The sequence below is a fragment of the Peromyscus eremicus genome, chromosome 11 (genome assembly GCF_949786415.1).
Source record: "Peromyscus eremicus chromosome 11, PerEre_H2_v1, whole genome shotgun sequence".
In the NCBI taxonomy this organism is placed as follows: Eukaryota; Metazoa; Chordata; class Mammalia; order Rodentia; family Cricetidae; genus Peromyscus; species Peromyscus eremicus.
Genome location: NC_081427.1, coordinates 4,929,169 through 4,951,312, shown reverse-complemented (window position 1 = coordinate 4,951,312; position 22,144 = coordinate 4,929,169). Strand labels below are relative to the sequence as shown.

The 22,144-nt window shown below is 46.2% G+C and overlaps 3 long non-coding RNA genes across 3 annotated transcripts in view; 1 reads left to right on the top strand and 2 right to left on the bottom strand.

Moving 5' to 3' along the window:
- LOC131922047 (uncharacterized) overlaps positions 1 to 22,144 on the bottom strand; it is a 71,280-nt gene that overhangs the window by 40,070 nt on the left and 9,066 nt on the right. The gene's annotated exons all lie outside the window — the stretch shown is intronic.
- LOC131922048 (uncharacterized) lies at positions 3,335 to 4,083 on the bottom strand. The gene is made up of 2 exons (XR_009382167.1): positions 3,976 to 4,083; positions 3,335 to 3,630 (listed from the first exon to the last, which is right to left on the bottom strand). It is a non-coding gene; the product is annotated as an uncharacterized LOC131922048 (long non-coding RNA).
- On the top strand, positions 4,356 to 15,014 carry LOC131922045 (uncharacterized). The gene is made up of 3 exons (XR_009382165.1): positions 4,356 to 4,911; positions 8,656 to 8,869; positions 14,817 to 15,014. It is a non-coding gene; the product is annotated as an uncharacterized LOC131922045 (long non-coding RNA).

Here is a 22,144-nt window from a genome sequence, read left to right as displayed (position 1 = left end):
ATGCAGCTTCTCCACTACCAGCATTGGTTAGGCTACAGGGGCCGTAGCCCCAGGGAAATCTGTTCCCTCAGGCTCAGAATCTCGCAAAGCCATGAAGGGAACTTAACTAAACCTCTCTCCCTCTAAAGAACTCAAGATTCAAAGGTTAAGGTGGAAGTCTGCTCTTCAGAGGCTGAATAGCAAGAAGCTCACCTCCTCTCCTTGCTGGAATCCTCCCAGAAGCCCTCTTGCGTCTCCTCGCCCCTCCTTATAAACCCTTTCTCACCTGGCTCCTCCCTACTACTTCCTGTCAGCTAGTTGCCGACTCAGCCTCCTGACCACAGGTGAATTTTATTTAATCAAATACATCTTTGCATCATTAAATAAATGTTCCAGAGCATAAACAAAAGTAACACGCCTTGAAATAATATTCTGCAACATAGGAGGAGAAATTTGGGAGGACAGAAGAAGGAGCCAGAGAAGGAGGAGGACTCCAGGGACCAGCAGCCACCCAGCTACACAGCCAGCCACAGAATAAGAGTAAGATTTACAGAAGAGAATGGGAAAAGCCCAGAGGCAAAAGGTAGACAGGCTAAGTTAGAAAAAGCTGGCTAGAAACAAGTCAAGCTAAGGCCAGGCATTCATCATTAAGAATAAGCCTCTGTGTGTGATTTATTTGGGAGCTGGGTGGCAGGGCCCCTCCAAAAAAAAAAAAAGAAACATTTGAATATAAATTATATACTACACATAAATATTATTTTTTCAGTTGTGCATATAGGAGGTTATATGTACTCACATGAATGTGGAGGTTGTGTGTGCACACACGAATGTGGAGGTTAATTTGGGTCTGTTTTTGGTTGGTTGTTTCCTGAGACAGGGTCTCATTATGTAGCCCTGGTTGGTTTGGTACTCACTGTGTAGACCAGACTGACCTTCCAAGAGATCTAATTGCCTCTGCTTCCCGAGTGGTGTGGTTAAAGTCCTGTCCCACCTTATTCTGTAACACAGTAGTAGTTCTCACTGAATTGAGAGTTCCCTGGTTAGTTAACCTGGCTGGCCAGCTAGCTCAAGCTATCCCCCTGTCTCTACATGCTGAGCACTGGGATTGCAGGCACTTGTCATGTGTCTACACATCAGATCCCTGTGCACAGCAAGCACTACACCTACCGAGCCATCCCCACACCCCGTCCCTCGGTGGGCTGAGGAGGGTGTCACAAGCTGTCACTTAGGCTGTCCTGGAGCTAAGTAGCCCAGAACAATTGGCCTCTCAAGTGCTGGGACTACAGATGTGAGCCACCACGCTTGGCGATCAGTTATGTTTCAACATGTTTAAAGACATGCTAGGATTGTCTCATCTGTCATGACCTGGTCATAAAAGATCAGAATATTCACTTCATAGCTCTCCAATGTGTCTATGCAACTTCCCTCAGCTTTGTGCTACACCATTTCTGGTGTTTGAAAGGACTGAAGTGAAAAAGACAGAAGATGCGCCCTGCTCATGTCTCAAGGGAGAAGATAGGAGATGTACCCTGCTCATGTCTCAAGGGAGAAGACAGGAGATGCACCCTGCCCACCTCTCAAGATTTTTTCACCATCTCTGCACTGTGGTAGAAGGTCTGAACATAGCATGGTGGATGGCATGTGCACAGCACTTCACAGGCAGGCCCTCACTAGAGGATGGCCCAGCAAGATAGCCTCCGCCTGTGTTAAACAAATCCACAGGGCCTGTTCTGACTGCACTGGGCTCCCAGCATCAGCTTCCCTGGAGCTGATGAGCAAAGCCCAGCCAAGTGGGTATCAGCTAAGAAAGGCCCCAGAAGTAATCTAGACACATTCTACCCAAGTGTCTGTCCTAGACGCCCTCTACTATTGGGCCTTGTGGTAATCTTGTGTCGAAGATATTAATGACCAGGGCCAGCAAGATGGCCAGTGGGTAAAGGTATTTGTCACACAAACACACTGACTCGATTTTAATCCCCTAAAGTCACATAAAGGGAGGAGAGAACTGATTCCACAAAGTTGCTGTCTACCTTCCATGAACTGTAGCATGTACACACCCACGCACGCCATACACACATGCACACTCGCACACAACAATAAAATCATGTTTAAAAAGAAATCTATATGGCCATGGTCCCACAGAGGAATTTTTTTTAAAGATTTATTTATTTATTATGTGTACAGAAGAGGGCGCCAGATCTCATTACAAATGGTTGTGAGCCACCATGTGGTTGCTGGGAATTGAACTCAGGACCTCTAGAAGAGCAGTTGGTGCTCTTAACCTCTAAGCCATCTCTCCAGCCCCCACAGTGGAATTTTTTAGACAACAAATCCACAAGTTCTGTCAGTTCCAAGGGCTGCAATCCACCAACTCCTTCTGATTTTACCAATAGTTTGCCATCGGCAATCACAATTTCTCTTATTCCAGTCTAACTCTCGGGTCATAACATCACACTTCACACAATCACAGAATGGCTGAGAAATGGTTAAAGAGGTGCAGAGTTCAGGATGTAACTTGACAGAGGCAGAGAGGAGGGCCTGCTGGGGGCTAGGTAAGGAGGCTTGAGTATTCACAGACCTGTGGGATGAGGGCCATGGGACAGGTTCGGTGTCACAGGCAGGACAGCAGGAGCCTGGGGACAGAGGCAGGAATCTCCGCTGGCAATCTTCCTGGATGAGGCTTGAACTAGTCAGCGTGTCTGCCACATTTTCCCTTGAAGAGATCCTTTTGTCATCTCAGGCCTTGGGGCCATACTTGGTCCAACTGATAAGCCCGTTTGTCTGGTGTTTCCAATGGGATCTGATCTATTTCCAGGTGTGGCTATTTATTCAGCGGTATAAATAGATGATCAGTCTGTGCTGCTGCTCCGCTGGTAGATGGTGGCCTTTTGCTCATGAAGACAAGATGCAGTATCATTCTTTTTTGGCACTTAGACTCCAAATAGAATCCCTCAGGTCAAGGCTGTCACTTCACCAAAATTTGTGAAGCTGCCTGTCTTTTCCAGGCTTGGAGGCAAATCTGACCCCTGCAGTTCCCACCCTTGGTCTGTCCCATGATGACAGTGAGCAAGGATGTGACTACCTCACAGTGACACAGTCGTGGATCCAAACAAGGTTGAAGGCTTCTCCTGAACACCTGGCCTTGCGCAGCTCACTTCATTCATGAGCTCTCACTTGACATCATATTTACTGTATATTTTAATCAAGAAAAGATAAGGCCATGCTAACAACTGTGACAGAGGCTTGGGGAAAGCACAAAGAAATGAAGTGGATTTTGAGCCCATGGTCGAAGCGTGGCAGAAAAAAGCGAAGAATGGGAAGTAGATGCAAACCGAGAAGGAACAGGAAGGCAGGGGAAGTTTGTGGGCTGCTGCTGTCCCCATCTTGCAGTTCTTAATTTGTGAGATTCTCAACTTTGTGTCAGGTCCCCAGAGTCATGTATTGAGATCTGAAGAAGGATGAATCAGATGCTAAAAGACGAGGAGAGATGGATTGTGGATGGTGTTCCACGCTGAGGGGCTGAGTCACTCAGTCGGGGTGGCTATCTGAAAGCCGGCCTTCCACAGCAGCTCCTGCCTACTGCCTGTGACCCTGAATGAACTAGGTTGGAGTCAAGATCCTTCCTTGGCAGCTACATTCAGCAGCTGAGCACTGATGGGTAAAGGGAGAGATGTATAAATTAGGGTCCCGAGTCAGCCATGCTTCCTTATCTCAAGGACATCACCCCACTCTCTGCAACTTGTCCATATTCATAACCTGTCACTCTCCTTGCACACTGTTGCCCCCTACCTCTCAGGTAATAATGCATTCTCTCCCTTCTGTATCTGGAAAGTTCCTCAAGTTTTCCTACCTCACCAACCAACATGTCACTCCAGTCAGGGGACTTTCTTCTGAGCCTCTTCATATCCCTAACTCCTGGAACCTTTCGCATGAGACAACAAACAACCTCGATATCTTCTAATCTACAAAGATGTATACATAAGTACGCAAACCCACATCCCAGCCAATTTCTGGTTCTTCTTCATGAACTGCATAGACCTCCATACTCAAAATGTGCTGCTCTGTCTCATCCCTTGGGGCTCCTTTGTGTAGAATTCTATTCCGTTCCCGGTGACATCACCTGACGATTTCCATTGTTTGTTTGGGGTTTTGTTTTTTTTTTCAGTCATGACTCAAGAATCACCTGTCTAGCTCATGTATCTACAGAGAAAATTCAAACCCAGGCCTGATCCCGGAGCCAGAGGGGGGCTACTGAAGTGAGGAAGTAGGCCACCGAGCGCAGCCTTTGCCCGCTTCCTCTCCTACCTTCTCAGCATTCTCTCCTCTCTCTGTCTCTCTCTCTGTCTCTGTCTCTGTCTCTGTCTGTCTCTCTCTCTCTGATAGATTCCACCGTTGTGAGCCACTGACATTGAGAACTGTTTAAAGCACAGGATTGTCACAGAAAACCCTACTACATGCTGTCATGTGATCACTTAAGGCCAGTAAAAAATAAGATACAGCTGTGAGGCTAAAGGGGAAAGAGGAAAGGGGAATGAACCATCTTAGAGGCGCTGCAGACTGAATGAACTAACTCAGAATCAGGAAAAGCTCGTGTGTGGACAACAGCTGCCCAAACTGCTTTCTAAACCACACCAGTGACCAGCCAGCTCCTAAATGCTCTCTGAGGGCATCACAGAGACCTTCTCAGGCCTGGAATGTGTGTTTTCAGACAGTGAGGATCCTAGAAAAATCCCTGAGTTTTGCCCACCCCCTATACTGTCCACACAGGATGAAAAGTGGCTTCTCTCTCAGATGAATTATGGGCCTGTGTTCCTGAGAAGTCCCTCCTCTCCCTGACTTGGTGTTCCACCTACAAAGAACACGTGACCCCTCTATTCTGTACCAGCTGGAAGAGGCTTCTGGGTACAGGAAGATTTTTATTCTCAGGATGAGGTGAGCAGAAAGAAGGAGAATGGAAGTGAGCAGGTGTGCTTCTAGATGGCACCATCCCAACCCCAAAAGTGTTCTCGTAATCAAAGTTTGTTCCCCCATTGCTAGGGTCCTACGTGAAGCCTGTTCAGGCAAGAAGTGAACAGATTTTCATTACTGTTCCCTAAAACTTCAAGCCAAATTAATTTACTGTAGCATAATTTAAAGTGAATCAATTAAGTCAATGGTCACTTTGTCCCTTTGTGTTAGATCTGTGATCAGTTTTAGCATGAATAATGGTCTGGGCCTTAAAGAGAACTGCAATGACTCTAAAATATTAATGAGGCCAAGTGTGTATTGGAGATAAAAAAATCTCTGCCATTTGGACAAAGTCAATGCCTCCAAAGCACTGCCTCTCTGAGAATACCAGCAGTAATGAGCCATGGAAGCTTCGGGAGCAGACGCACAAAAAGCAGTTGATAATTGAAGTACTGATGAATTAATGAATCAATTAATGAAACCGCTAGCTGTTCTTACTAATGTCTCAGGCCACAGCTCCATCTCTAGCTGTGCACGGTGGCCTCCGAGTAACAGAAGGCTTTGCAGAGAGAGATGCAGTCTGTGCAGCAAGGACATTTCCTAACATCCTTCTCTACAGTTTCTTAGGCTGATCCATGTAGAAAGAGCTTACACACCAGGGTCTCCACCTTCACACTCTACAGGAACCCAGCGCTCATCTCCCCACACAGTGTTCGGGGAACACAAAGAGTAGTAAAATTTTAGTAAGTAAGAAAACCTTGTTTCCTCTTTGTATTTGTCATAGATAAATATCAAGTGCCCTGTCCAGACAGTAAAGCTAATTTGAGTACCAAATCACTGTCACTCCAGTAGCAATGACAATCGTGTTTTCAGGATTCCCATGCTTTGCTTAATGAACATGTGTGCTAATTCACTACATGCATCATTACATAGGAGTCTGCCTGCCAACTACACCCCAGTCTCCAACAGAGATGACAGAAAACATCAGAATCTGTCATGTGGGCTAAGTTTCTGCCTTGAAGACAACACTCTGCCCATAACTGAATGCTTTCAGGGTGGGATAAACAGTTCTTACCTGTAACCTACTCAGATAAGACATTTCTAATCCTCCCAGGGTGCATCTGGAAAACTACAGGCTGATGAGGAAGGAATGGAGAACAGTGATTACAGAATAGGAGTGCTGAGGTCCCATTGCCACAGCAAGAGTGTGCAGTGATTACCAGGGAACACTGTGATCCAGGTGAAGGATGTTAGAACTATGCGTGGGATTTTAGGTAACCCATGATTCAGTGTATTCCTTCCATCACAATCCCAATGATGCGATAAGCAATCAGGTGGGTTTCTGAAAGGTTTCGTTGCAACTGGGATTCAGATAGATGGCTGCGATGGTTAGTTTTAAGTGTTAACTAGCCACAGCCTAGAACAACCTGGGAAGAGAGCCTGAATAAGGAAGTGCCTGGATCAGGATGGCCATGGTTCTGTCTGTGAGGGATTGCCTTCATTGAGGTGGACTGGAAGACCCAACCACTGTGGGTGGCACCATTCCCTACTCAGGGAGTCCTGGACAGTATAAGAGCAGGGAAAACTAGCAGCTTACAAGCAAGCATGTATATATTCTCTCTTTGACTGTGGTTTTGAAGTGACCAGCTGCTTGAGTTCCTGCCTTGACATCCCCAAATGATGGAATGTGACCTTGACTGTAAACCAAACAAACCCTCTCCTTGTGTGTGTTGCTTTTTGTCAGGGTGTTTGTTCACAGCAGCAGAAATGAAACCAGGAAAATGATTTAAAATGACTTCCTCCCTTATAGGAAAGGAAGGGGAAAGACTAGGATATTTCCTGTATTAGTTTGATTTCTTTTGCTGTGACAAAACACCATGACCTAAAGCAACTTGCCTAGGGGAAGGTTTATTACAGATAATAGTGTAAAGTCCAACTGAAGGAAAGTTAGGGCAGGAACTCAGACAGGAACCTGGAGGTAGGAACTGAGGCAGAGACAATGGAGGAGTGCTGCTTACTGGCTTGCTTCCTGTGGCTTGCTCATTCTGCTTTCCTATAAAACCCAGGGCCACCTGCCCAGGGTGACACCACCTACAGTGAGCTGAGCTCTCCCTCCAATCATTCTTAAAGAAAATGACCCCACAGACTTGCCTACAGGCAATCTCATGGAGGCATTTTTCCAAGGTTTCTCATCCCAGATAACTCTAGCCTGTGTCCATTTGACTAATAATAATAACAATAACAACCAGCCCATGTTCCACCTTCATATTTTACTACATAAGACTGAGATACAAAGGAAGGAAAAGAAGAAATAAAGGGAGGGAGAACAGAAGGGGAAGGGAAGAAGGAGGAGAGATGTGATATTCCACCATTGTCGGTACAAATAATAAAACCATTTTGAAAGCTTGTATCTATTTCTAGCAAAGTCTCATAAGGAAATAATTGTAAATCTTAGCAGAGCTTTGAAATCTCTTACATGGCCAATATTAAAGGATCCGTTCTAGCTCACCATGCAGCTGCTGGCAATTATTACTGCAGAGATAATGTCATGGGGGATTTTTATGAAATTCAAAAGAATGTATAGCTATGAACACATTAAGTAGCATGGGTGATAAAACCACAGATGAAAGAAATATTAATAAGTATAAAATTGTGAGTAATTCTTATCTTCTTCTGTGGTTTTCTCTCTTTTTATAACCATTCAGTCAGCGATGAATAAACATGACTTCACTATCTTATTTGTAGGGAGGATTCTAGGCTGGTCTATCAGGATTTCTGGTCCTATAGCCTGGGACAATGGCTCCCTGAGGTACCTCACTGGGGCTGCATACGTGGCCAAGGGAATATTGTGGGTGTAATTAAGGTCAGTAACCAATTCACTTTATACAACTCAGGTCAGACATGGTGCAGGTGTGTCTGCCCTAGTCACAGGAACCCTGAACAGCAAAGTGCTCTCCGAGGCACATTGCAGGAGACAGAAGAAGACCTGCAGTGCGAGAATGATTCTTGAATGGTGGCTGAGTTTGAAAACAGGGAAAACTGCAGTGTTCTGTCCCAATGTCCTTTCATTTCTGCTCCGTAGCCCGATGTTGCAGACCTGGGACTTCACTGGAGGCCCTGGAGGGACTAGCCCTGCCGGGACTCCCTAGTTCCCAAAGTGCTTGCTGGAGCATGATTTTCAAATGCACAGCCACCCATTCAGAGCCGACACACCAAGCACATGTTTTAGTGAGCCTTCACACAACAGGCCGCCATGCACCTGCCTTAACCACTCAAATACCAGATAACAGGGGCAGTCCCTATACCTGAAAACTTGCTAAAATGCTTCAAGGTTGCCCACCCTAGCAGGTTCGCACTCAACTCCCATTCCTTCCCACGGAACCCACATGGAGGCTCCTGCCCACAGCTCCCTCATCCTTTCTGCCTCCTTGCCAATACTCACACTCCTCTCTGTGTGGCGTGGCCTGCCCTCTCCTTTGGGAAACTGGGAGGACAAACCACCCTTTCATTGGTAGTTGGTTCCTGATTCTCAAATGTCCTATTAATAGGCTGCATTTTAGGGAGGGAGTGACTGTAAGGGAGAAGGATCAGCTTCTAATAGCCGAGTAGAATGCCAGGAGCTGAGGGAAACCCGTCCAACACCCTAGAATGAGAGAGAAACTTAGTCATACAACTTTAAGGAAATGAACTTGGCTGGCAACCTGAAGGAATTCTTCCCTGTGCCTCCAGAAGAACCTCATTGGACCAACCCCTTGGCTTCAACCTCTTACAACCCTGAGCACACACCCCAAATGACCCTGATGTTACTATCTGGATATGAAGCATCCCCAGCACAAGGCTCCTCAGATGAATGCCTGGTCCTCACTGCAGCTGTGCTCCGAGGTAGACCCTTCAGAGGAAACTGGGTCCTGAAGACTGACTTCATCAATGGGTTCATCTACTGGTAAGCTGGACAACTAAGACATGGACCTAGTTGAAAACTATAGGCTACTAAGGGCACACCTTTGAAGGATCACACACACACACACACACACACACACACACACACACACACACACACACACACCATAATGGGAGCACCTTTGCCACCCACACATTCCCACCATACTGTTCTACTTCACTGTGTCCCAGAAACAACATGACCATGTGACCATGGAGGGAGCCTCTAAAAGAACAAGTCAAACTAAATCTTTCCTGCTTCGTTGTTGTCCTGATGGCAGGACAGCTGACACCTGCCTAGGCTTCTGTGTTGGGCAATTAAGAAAAAATACTTGGTTGTTGATAAAACATACACAAAGATTCTATATCCGCTTACTATTGACATAGGCTGCCTTTAAATGTATGTAACATTGTTAGTGTATTTCTCACACTGACATAAACTGTGTCCCCACGCTAAGGGTTTTGTACTTTCAGACTTGTCACCAGTAGAATCAGAGATGGGGGAAAGCGGTCATCACAAGACCCAGCAAAGTTCAGGACCATTTCAGCTCAGGTTTCATTGGTGTCTGTGACGCAGCAGGGACTCAGTCCTGCCCATCATCAGGGGTCTGGGCTCAGGTGTAAAGGGCCTACCTCTAAAGTCACTACTCGAGGCCGGAGCAACTGCAGGCCTCCTTGGCCCCGTTTCCCAACTGACTAACGTCATGGCAGGTCACATGCCAAATACAGAACAATCCTCGCCACCCTCATAGCACCAAAGGAGGCACCTCTGGGGAGGTTTACAGTGTGACATGCTATTCTGAACTGATGACCACTGCCAGGTCACCTGAAAGACCCTGTCTCAAAAAATAAGGTGAAGAAAGACTGAGAAACACATCTGATGGCCTTGACCTCTGGCTGTGTACAAACATATACCCACACATGTACAAACACACACACACACACACACACACACAATCACAACAAAATACCTTACACAATTTAATGTGAAGAGTTTAAATCATTATTAACCTATAACTTCAGGATAAAACAAATACCTTCATAGTTCCTTAAGATTGTCATATGATTCAACATTTATTACAGATAAGATTTTAACCAAACAATCATTTTAAATATTTTGCTTAATGTGATAAAGAATAGCTATTAAACTAATGGTCAAAACTATGGTCTAACCCAACCAGCATTCCTACAGAGGTCAGTAGTAAAACCATCATGGCCAGTAAGTGCTAGCTTGGCATGCTGGGAAACTGAACAAAAGATCCCATAAGGCATACACTAAAAAGAGAAGGAAGCCACACAAAGACAGGCAAAGGTGGTTGGTGGCTTGAGCTAACTCAAGAGTCGGAGGGGAAGCTCTCAAAAGAAGCCAAGCCAGAGGAAATCACAAACACAGTTTGCTTCTGAAATAGCATCAAGGATGAGGGGTAAGGAGCCTGTGTCTACTGAGAACTCTGATGTAGCCACTTGATATTAGAACACAAAATACTAGATGTTTTAGAGATTTTTGCCCATTAAAAGCTCACTTTAAATATCAGGATTACCAATAATCCTTCCTACACAGTGAAACCACAGCCAGTGGCTGCTTAAGTTCAGAGAAGAGAAATCAATCTAGAAAGCCTTCGGAGACACAGCTCTTGGAATTCTATTAGGAGCCCTGCTGAGGGAGCCCTCAACTACTGAGTCACAAATCCCCTCTTTCAAACAGAAGTTGTACAAACCAAGCGTCAGATGTGACACCAGCCTTTGGGAGGTAGGTCGGGAAAGCCGGAAGTGTAAGTTCACTTGGGCTACACAGCAAGTTCAAGGCTGTCAGGGGCTCCTCACCAAAAAGGGGAGGGGAGGGACAGATGGACATGGGGGAAGAAAGAAGCATGGGAGAGGGAGGAGAAGCAATGAAATGAAATGAAACCAAGAAGAGAGGAAGAGGAAGCAAAAAGAAATGTTACAGGTGGAGCTGAGTCCAGAAGGCATTGCTGAGATTTCCAGATGCTTGTGTGGATGTAAACGCCACCGTGAAAACACAGCTTTCACCTCGGAGGGGTAAGAGGTAGTTTATTCTGGAGCCAAATATGAGTGACCATGACCTGGGAACCCTGATTCAGATCACATCTAACTCCATGTCTCAATGTAGTAACCGTTTGGTGGGATTTTTACAGTAATAGAACAAAGACAGTCATAAATCAAGAGACGCCCTCAAACACATTGGTGGAAACACGAGATAGGAGTGTTATAGCCGAGCAGGGGAACTCTGTCGTAGGCCCCCGATGCTGTGGGTTGGCACACTTAGCCTCCTGGTGGGGGGAAGTCAGTGGTCTGTTCAGTTAATAGCTTTCACCTGTTGGTCACAAGGGTGTGAGGTTAGATGCAGAGGATGGCCAGGAATGCTCATGAAGGGGGCTAAAGACAGCCCAAGATAAAGTGTAGTTGGGCTCTGGACCTGCAGCATTCCAACCTACCCACAGTCACTCAAGTGCTCCTCGACAAACCAGCCCTGCAGAGGGTTCAAGGAAGGTGCTTCTCTCCTCGGGAGCTTTTGTTCCCCAGAGTCACGGGGGTCATGATGGACATGGAGCGGCTTTATCCAACAGAGAAAAGTGCTCTTGAGGATGGAAGTGGGCTTTGAGCTGGGCCAGGTCACACTAGGCTCTGTGGCCCTAATGTCCTAGGGTGATGGATCCTTTACATAGCACTCGCCTTCTCTGTGAGATGCTCAGGCTTTTGCTGGATCGTGCCGTTTTCTAACGTGTAGCCCTGGTAGGGAACAGTTTACATTCTATCTTCCAATTGGTTATCAATGATTATCTTGCTGCCTCTTTCTCTACCCCTATTCTCTAGTCATGGGAGGGGAGGAGGGAGGAAGAAAGTCACCAGTCCACACTGTATCCCCATCGAGTAATTGAAGGTGACATGCTTCAGACCAAAGTCTACCTCCAAATCCAAAACCTGTCAAAAAGCTGCGGAGTTGTTAATACACATATTGAGGAAAATGAAAAAGCAAATTACACTATACATGTGATATGAGATAAAAGGATGTCTTGTCACCATTAACTTGGACCTACTTTTCTAAGACACATCAGCAATACTACTAACATTTCATATGCACATAAGTATAAACACATACCTATTATCCATTGCCTAGAGCTCCAAATGCCTGGGCTTTGGTACCAGATCTGGTTAATCACATATCTGTGGCTCAGGTTTCTACATTGTTAAAAAAGATGGACAGGGAGCTGAAGAGATGGTTCAGCAGTTAAGAGTACTGGTTGCTCTTTCAGAGGACCCAAGCTCAGATCCCAGAATGCACATCGTAGCCCACAGATGGCTGTAAATCCAGCTTCAGGGTCCAACCCCTCTGGCCTCTGAGGGCAGCTGCACCCAAATATACATACCCACATAATTACACCTACACACAGAAAAGTTACAAAAGTAAATATTTTTAAAGATGAATAGGTGTGCATGCATGTGTAAGTGTGCGCGTGTGTGTATGCATGTGTGAGTATGCGTGCCAGCATGCCTACATGTGTGTGTGTACATGCATGTGTGCATGCATGTGTGTGTGTGCGCGCGCGTGCACATGCATGCATACGTGTGTGTGTGTGTGTGTGTGTGTGCATGTGTGTGCGTGTGTGTGTGTGTGTGTGTGTGTGTGTGTGTGTGTGTGTGTGTAAACACGGCCTGGAAACATCAGTGGTTACAGGGCTTTCACTTCCCTGCAAGCATGAAGATCAAAGTTTGGATTCCTAGAACTCATGTAAATATCAAACAACAGGTGACATGAGGTGGCTGACCTGTAGTTCCAGCCTAGGAAGGTGGTGACAGGATCTCTAGAGCAAGCTGGTTAGGAGACTAGTCATATTGGCAAGCTCTGGTTCAACTGAGAAATCCTGCCTCAAGGAGTAATGTGAAGGAATGGTCAAGGATGATGCCCAGTAATACTCTCAAGCCTCCACATATATATGCACCTATATGCAAGTACATCTACACATGTGTGATGAAACACATGCAAACATGCCCCCCACACACACGTGCATAAAAATGTCAAAAGAAAATATTTGGGGCCCAGTCCAATGCAAAACCCCTTTGTATTAGGTACAAAATGAACAGTAATGGGAAGCAAAGCCTCTGAGTCCATCAGAGCATGATATAAGTAAAAGTCAGCGCACTGGCAGGAAATGGGCAGGATGCCTCTTCCAGGCCTGGATGGATGAGCAACTGTTCATCTGGATCCATCCCACCAGTCAAGACCTCGGTGATAAAGCTGTAATCTGTCATCTCCCATCACATCCCACCACATCCCTCCCTGGGCCCTGGACAGTTCTTCTGTCTGCCAGACCATAGCCTGCAAGGGTGCAGCACCACCAGCAGGGCCGGGACACGTGATCGTGACTCTAGGGAAACAGCCCTGTCCCTGCACTATGGAGCTAAGGAGTACAAGTGGGGAACCGGCCAGGTGCCAAACCACAAAAGAAATAGGACAATATTGTGCACCCCTTTGGTGTGACAGGGACCATCTTGCTACGCTCATAGGAACAGGAACTCGGCCCACCCATGGAAGCCACTCTTGCGTCGCTAGACAGGGACCGTGATAGTGAAGCAGGAGAGGAGACACACAGCCTAGACCAACGGTTGTCCAGTCATCAAAACCGGGTCACCTCAGCTCCTGCAGAAGTGCTGTGCCAACCACCATGAGGACAAACAACAGAGCTTCAAAGGGGTCCACGCCCCGGGACAGCCTCCTCAGCTGCCTGGCCACACTTGGCAGATTTGGGCAAAGGATGGCTGCCAGCCGTGTGGATTAGCTGCTGACCTCGGAACCTGCTGAGATGAACAGTGGCCACAGAGAGAGCTTCCCAGCACACAGCCTCCCAAAGCCAAGCTGTGCTTCATACGCTTCCGGCAGAGCAGTCACAATTTGGCATTCCATTCTTCTGCACCACAAAATAAAACCACACACACACACACACACACACACACACACACACACACACAAAACCACACACACACAAAAAAAATCACACACACACACACACACACACACACACACACACACACATACACACCAAAACAACAAAACAAAAACAAAGCTCATTCTGTTCGAGGCCCTGAATGAGTTTCTTGCGTGTTACAACAAGAATAATGGATCATCATCTCTTCACAGTTCTCTCAGAATCAAAGCCTGACCACATACACTCACCCACTCATGCACACATGTGTTCAGACATGTGCACACATGCACACTCATACACAACACATTCATGAATATATGTGCCCAGGCAGGCGCACAAACTCACATAGTCACCTATGCAGAAACACACACCTATACACACTCACCCTTGTGCAGACTTGCACACATGCTCTCAAGCGCACAAACACATGCACTCATGTAAATACACATGTACTGACACACAGTCCGGAGATGTGCACACATTAATATGCACACATGCCTAGGCACGGACACGCACATACATATAAGATTAGGCAATATACACCCACCCAAGCACACACATACTCATACATTCAGTCTCACACTTACCTCATGCACACATACTTGCTACAGTGTTTCCCAGATGCCAGACGATGGGCCTGTCCCTGCTGACCCCACAAGCAGAATCAGCAGATGAGGAGTTCAAACACCTGGCCTCTATGTTTAGTTGATATCGCTGGGAGGCCTGCCTTTTTCTGAAGGGAAAGGAGGAGGAGTGGAGGTAGGCAGGGGTTGCTGGGAGGGGATAAGGGAGGGGAAACTGTGTTTGGGATGTAATATATGATAGAAGAATTTTTAAAAAATCAAACTGGCTTCTAACCAATGTCCCTAGGAAGGAGAGCTCAGGTTGGGGATTTCCAGTCCAGGGTTCTCCCTCCAGACCACTAAAGCTCACTGACCCTCACATATTTAATGTGCTTCCAAGATGCATGCGTGTATCAGTCCCTTGATCTGTCTCTGCTCACAGTGTGACCAAACCAGATGGATGCCTTCAGGTTGCTCGTATTTCCACGGAGGAGATAGGTGCCGCTGAACAGAAGTGACATTCAGGAAGCCACCTGACTTCTTAACAAGACAGACTCGTCTCTACCTGGAGCATGGCCCTGGAGGCGTCCCAAGGCCAAGGGGAAGAGACTCACTCCTACGGACATGGAGCAAGAAGAGAGAGGAGCTTGGGCATTGGCGCTGTGAAGCCTGGAACCATCCCAGCTCCTGTCTCCAGTTACATAAAGAGCACTGAAGTTCATTGATTAAGCTGCTGCACTTGATTGTCTGCCCACTGCAGCCAAACCCTCCCCTGAGCTACACTGTAGGCTCCTATCAGCACATGAAAGGCGACTGATGGTTTATTCACACTGAACCAGCCGCACTGGTGGAGAATGAAACTCCTGAGCCAGAAGAAATATCAATCCTGCCAGGAGAGACTCTTGCCCCACCAAGATGGGTACAGCCCAAGAGAACCCAAGGCTACCAAATGAAGGATGGAGGGCTAGAGGCATGGTGTCAGATTGCAAAGCATGCTGGGAAAAGACAGCCATGGAGGTTCCACAGTCCTCTGGCAGCAAGAACTACTTCACTGATATGTCAAGGCATCCGCACAGGAAGCAGATTCCATCCCACATCCCACATCACTCCACTCCAGAGCAGAGGTCAATGCAAAGCTCACATTCGTGTTTCCCTTTGGCCGTACTCACCCTTTACAAGCATCTCTAGCATTTCTTAAACTCGAATTCCAAGAAATTGCTTTCTGTGAACTCATTAGGGCTGCTGGAAGAGCCCGTGCTCCGGTTCCTGATCTGTTCTCACTCAACCCCAGGGCATCCAATTCCCTGAGCTCCTCCAGCCCAAATTGCAGACTCTTTCTGGAGGGAATCTCATTAGTGCTGCTGTCTGGCTCTGATAAGTCAGCGGTGGCCTGGAGTCAGGATCATATATCACAGGCCAGAGGCAGACCCTGGGACCGGCTGGACATGGGGGCAGGGGACTTGAGGCCTGTGTCCTGCCACTGCCAGCTGGGTGACAGATGCTGGGCGGGCTACAGTGCCGTCTTAAGCTACCTCCTCTCTGGTATTTCTTCAGAGATTTCTCCAAAACCTCGTGTCCTAGTTCACTTCCTATTACCCTGGTAACACCATAACCAAAAGCAAGTTGGGTAGGAAAGGTCATTTCAGCTTACATTTCCGGGTCACAGCTTATCACTGGAGGAAGTCAGGATAGGTCCTCAAGGCTGGAACATGGAGGCAGAAAAAGACCACAAAAGGACTCTACATACTAACGTGCTTCCTCAGGCTTGCTTGGATATTTTTGTTTTGCTTATGTTTTAATTGAAATAGAATTATATCACTTCCCTCTTCCCTTTCCTCCTTCCCGCCCCCTCCCAGGTCCCCTCCCTCCAGTCCCTTCCACTGATAGCCTCTCAGGCTGATAGCCTCTTTCTCTTATTATTATTGTTATATACATATATAGACGAGAATTACAGGCAACTAATTATTTCTGGGAGAAGGAGGACTAACATCTCCTTATCAGTTGTCCAATACAGAGCGGTCAGCCCTGAAACCATATACACACCACCAACAAAAACAGACTCACTCAGTAGGCTGTATGTATATATTTTCCATGCACACACACACACCAGTAATAATAAAAGTCTGGTTTATTTTTTTTGTTTGGTTTTTGAGATTATAATACAATTACATCATTTCCCCCTTCCCATGCACCCTCTGCTATTTCAAATTCATGATCTCTTTTTGTTAACTGTTGTTACAGCTATCTTGCTTATATATCCCAGGCCCACCTGGCCAAGGGTGGAACTGCCCACAGTGTCTGGGCCCTCCCACATCAATCAGATTAAGAAAATGCCCTACAGACGTGACCACAGACCAATCTGATGGAGACAGTTCCTCCACTTAGACTTCCACTTCCCAGGGATGTCTAGGTCCCTGTCAAATCAACAGAAATGTTAACATTGCCTCAAGGTCTTTAAATCAGTCTTCACAACTGCTCCATGCTTACATGTTTCCTAAAACCCTGATTGAAATGTCAGTCTTTCCAGAAACACTCTTGCAGATTCACTGAGAAATACTGTTTTACCAGCTACCAGGGTCTCCCTTACCCTGACCGCGCTGACCTCTGAAGTTGACCTCTGGAACGCGTTCGTCATCCTCATTCCCTAGCACCACACCCCACAGTCAGCCTCTATCAGTTCAGGAGGCCATTGTGCAAGAGTGTGTGTCAGCAGGAGGACACGCCCACCTCCTCCTAGGGCTCCTCGGAATGCTCTGTCCCCAGGCCTGTGCCGGTGTCACTCTGGTCTCTGCTCTGATCCTTACGGGGTCTTCTCTTGTACAAACTGCCTCTGCTCATAGCACACCAGGCCCTGCACTCAGCCCTGCTCCCAGTCCCCATCTCAGAAGGCCTCATCTTGCCTTGGTTACATCTACAAAGACTCCATTTTGAAATAAGGTCACAATGACAGTTCCGACAGAACCTTGGTATATATTACCACAGAGCACACCTCAACTGTGATAGATCTGGGACAAAGATGATGAAGGGTTGTAGCTAGAGTTTTCCTGCCTGGCCCACGGTCAGGGCAAATCTCTCTCACCTGCCAGTCTCACAGCCACTCAGACCCAACCAAGTAAACACAGAGACTTATATTGGTTACAAACTGTATGGCCATGACAGGCTTCATGCTAACTGTTCTTACAGCTTAAATTAATCCATTTCCATTAATCTATACCTTGCCACATGGCTCGTGGCTTACCGGCATCTTCACAAGCTGTTTGTCATCGTGGTGGCTGGCAGTGTCTGACTCAGGCTTCCACTTCCCAGCTTTATTCTCCTCCTTGTCCCGCCTACACTTCCTGCCTAGCCAATGGCCAATCAGTGTTTTATTTATTGACTAATCAGCAACACATGCCATACAGAACATCCCACAGCAAAGGGTCCATTATTTTCCTCTTGTTTAGTTTCTTGTCCTATCTGAAGAAATCCTTTTGGTCCAAGGGGGTCCTTCACTTCTTTTCCTGTTGCTGTGATAAAACACCCCGACATGAGCAACTCAAGAGAGAAGCACTTGGCTCACAATGCAAGGGATAGTCCATCACAGCAGAGCAGTTAGGGCAACATCAGTGCTTGACGTGACTTGTCCCATCACAGCTAGTCAGGAAGTAGAGAGGAATGAATGCACAAATGCTCCTCCTCAACTCACTTTCCCTGCTCAATACAGTCCAAGATGGGATCTTCACACATCAATTAATCAAGACAATCCCCAGGAGTACCCAGAGGCCCATTTTCCAGGGGTTCTAGACCTGTCAAGTTGATAATTATCACTAACCATCATAGGGGACTGGGGACTTATATCTATGTGTTTTAACATAGAGTCTTATGTAGCCTACTACTACTACTCAAATGTATCCCAGGCTACCTCAAACTCACAATGTAGACTAGGCTAGCCTTAAACTTCTAATCCTCCTGCTTTCTACCTCCAGAGTGTTAGGAATACATGTATGCACTACCATTCTTGGCTGGAGACGTGGTTCTCTTATTGTGGAACAAGTATGAATTTATAGTTTTAGGGCTCAGAGTATCACCAAGAAAAAGAGGAAATGCAACTGGAGCACTCGGGTGTGATGGTCTGAAGTTAGAGTTATTGAAACCCGAAGTTCCCCTCTTGCAGCCTGTCCTTGATGATAAGCCAGTCTCAAGGGAGTGGGGAGTCTGTCCCCCACTCACACCTCCTTCTAGCATGGCAGTTTGAGTCTCCTTTAGTCACTGGTCCCCAATACAAATCACCCAACAGTGAACGCTTATAAAACAAGTGCACAATTCATTTAGGAATATGTGATTTGTCAAGAGCATGTGTTCCATGAAGCCCCAAGCTTCACACAGCCCAACATCATTTACATGTGCGTTAACTGATCTGCTCTCAAGGTTTGAGTAGAATAAACTACAGAAAACCAAATGTTATGCTCAGGAAGTTAAAATGAGGATTTGCACCAACAACAGAAGGAAGGCATGTACTTATGAACCCTGGGAAGTGGGTGGGGCCTCTTATGAATGTGGGCCAATGGGAAAGCGTACACTTACTTAAAACAGTAGGAAAGTTTGGGGTTGTATGATTTTTTTGTGTGTGTGACTGTTCTTTGTAGTCAACAAGATTGAGCTACAATGTCAGAAGGTTGAACGTGCTTTGAAACTAAGCACAGAAAAGTAGTGGTCATTCCCAAATTGCTGAGCTTTCAGGGTGTCTGTCATTTGGGCAGTCTGGACAAGGACCCCCTTCTTTCTTCTGGTATCTGGAGTCCAAGCTAGAAAGATCCAAAGGTCAAGAGTAACCTGAGGTTGGGGCTGAAGTCACCCAGAAATTCTTTCCTCTGATGTTGCACCAAGAGTGACCTGAAGGCTGGCCTCAACAAGGACAGCTAAGCAGAGCCCCCTGTGGCCCTGTGGCCCTGTCCCTCCTGCTAGGGCAAATGGTGTCTGAGGCATCATTCCTACAGCAGATATCCCAGGAGTACCTGACAGAAGCTTCAGGGAGGTTTCATAGCCTGATCTCTAAACAGGCATACAGCACTCCCAGAGGACCCAAGGATGCTGTAGCTATAGTCAACGGCACCTGCAGTCTGAATTCCCTCTTCCCCAAAGACTCAGTCTATTTAGATCCCAGTCTATTAAGGCTATTAAAGCTTGCGACTGATGGGTTCAGGACTACCCACAGGTAGAGAGGCCAGAAGTGCTCTGGTGGTAACGATAGAAGAAATATACAAATGAAGGAATGAACCTCATGAATAAGGGACTCCAATTTGAGACTTTAATGCCCTATGATTTTTATTTACCCATCAGAACACAAAAATCTAATATACTGGCTAAAGCAGCATGATTGTGGACAAGTGGGGATTCAGGCATGGCCACACATTGCCAGAACATAACCTGGGGCCAGTTCTTCAGAGAACAATTAAAAAATTCATAGCATTGCTCAAAGTAACTTTGATCCAGAAGGTCTGTCTCTGGGGATGTGTCCTGGAGGCATGCTTCTATGTGTGCAGAGATATTCACAGTGGCCCTTGAGAACAAAGGCTCTTCACAATGACGCGCTGAACAGTGGTAAGAGGTTCCCGCTACAAGGTGTGCACAGGGGCAAGAGAGAATGTGCAATTGTGCACCGCGGTGAACCTATAGAGTGTGAGTCCCAAGACTCGTCATTAGAGAGTACAGAAAGTCCAGAACAGTGAGTGTGCTGTGTCCCTGGCAGTTACAGGACATCAAATATCTCCAGGAGGGTGGAGGAAACACAGTAGCAGGTATGATCAGCATGGGAATGTGAAGTGGGAGGCTTGTGGCAGGGAGAGAAGACAGTGTTCATTATTAAATTTACTAAGTCAGAAGCTTGGAATATCATACTGTGTGCACCTTGTTACCACTGAAAGAGAATATGCCTCCCTCTATCATGGTATCTCTTTCATTGCTCTCCCACTCTGTCCCTGTTCCAGCTCAAATATGCCATTCCCTTATGTTCTCATCCCCTATACCATACTCTCCATTGCCCCCTTTATCTCCAGTTTACTCATGAAGATCTCATCTGTTTCCTTTTCCCAGGATGATCCATGCTTTCCTCTTAGGGTCCTCCTTGTTAGCTAGCTTCTCTGGAGCTGAGAGTTATATTCTGGTTGTCCTTTACTTTACATCTAGTATCTACTTATGAGTGAGTACATACCATGTTTGTCCTTGTGAATCTGGGTTACCTCACTCAGGATGATATTTTCTAGTTCCATCCATTTGCCTGCAAATTTCATGATGTCATTTTTTTTTAACTGCTGAGTAGTACTCCATTGTGTATATGTACCACATTTTCTTTATCCATTCTTTGGTTGAGGGGCATCTAGGTTGTTTCCAAGTTCTGGCTATTATGAATAATGCTGCTATGAACATACTTGAGCAAGTGTCCTTATGGTATGATTGAGCATTCCTTGGGTGTAAGCCCAAGAGTGGTATTGCTGGGACTTGAGGGAGGTTGATTACTAATTTTCTGAGAAACCACCATACTGATCTCCAAAGTGGCTGTACAAGTTTGCATTCCCACCAACAGTGGAGGAGTGTTCCCCTTGCTCTGCATCCTCTTCAACATAAGCTGTTATCAGTGTTTTTTATCTTAGCCATTCTGTGTAAGGTGGTATCTCAGAGATGTTTTGATTTGCATTTCTCTGGTAACTAAGGATGTTGAGCAATTCCTTAAATGTCTTTCAGCCATTTGAAATTCTTCTGTTGAGATTCTTCATTTAGCTCTGTAGCCCATTTTTTAATTGGATTGTTCGGTGTTTTGATGTCTAGTTTCTTTAATTCTTTATATATATCGGAGACCAGCCCTCTGTCAGATGTGGGATTGGTGAAGATCTTTTCCCATTCTGTAGGCTGTTGTCTTGTCTTATTACCATGTCTTTTGCCTTACTGGAGCTTCTCAGTTTCAGGAGGTCCCATTTATTAATTATTGCTCTCAGTGTTGGTGCTACTGGTGACATATATATATATATATATATATATATATATATATATATATATATATATATATAAAGTGATCTCCTGTGACAATGTGTTCAAGACTACTGGGTGCTAGGGAAGTTTCCAGGAATCCACAATGATGACCCTTGCTTAGACTACTAGCAATAGTGGAGAGGATGCTTGAACTGGCCTACCCCAGTAATTAGATTGGTGAATACCTTAACTGTCATCACAGAGCCTTCATCCAGTAACTGATGGTAGCAGATGCAGAGATCCACAACCAAGCACCAGGACAAGCTCCAGAGTTCAATCGAAGAGAGTGAAGAGGGATTCTATGAGCAAGAGCCATCAAGATTATGACGGAGAAACTACAGAGACAACCAAACCAAACTAGTGGGAACTCATGAAATTTAGACCAACACCTATGGAGCCTCCAGGGGACTGGGCTAGGCCCTCTGCATAAATGAGACAGTTGTGTAGCTTGATCTGCTTATGGGTCCCCTGGCAGTAGGATCAGGATCCATCCCTGGTGCATGAGCTGGCTCTTTGGAGCCCATTTCCTATGGTGGAACACCTTGTACAGGGTTTGAACCTGCCGCTACTGAATGTACCAGGCTTTGCTGACTCCCTATGGGAGGCCATATCTTCTTGGAGGGTGGGTTGGAAGGGGAAGACTGGAGGGGCGGGAAGAGAGAAGAGAGGGGGATCTGTGGTTGGTATGTAAAATGAATAAAACATTCCTTAATTTAAAAAAAAAGAATATGCATATAATTTGAAAACAAAGATAAAAGCTAGAAA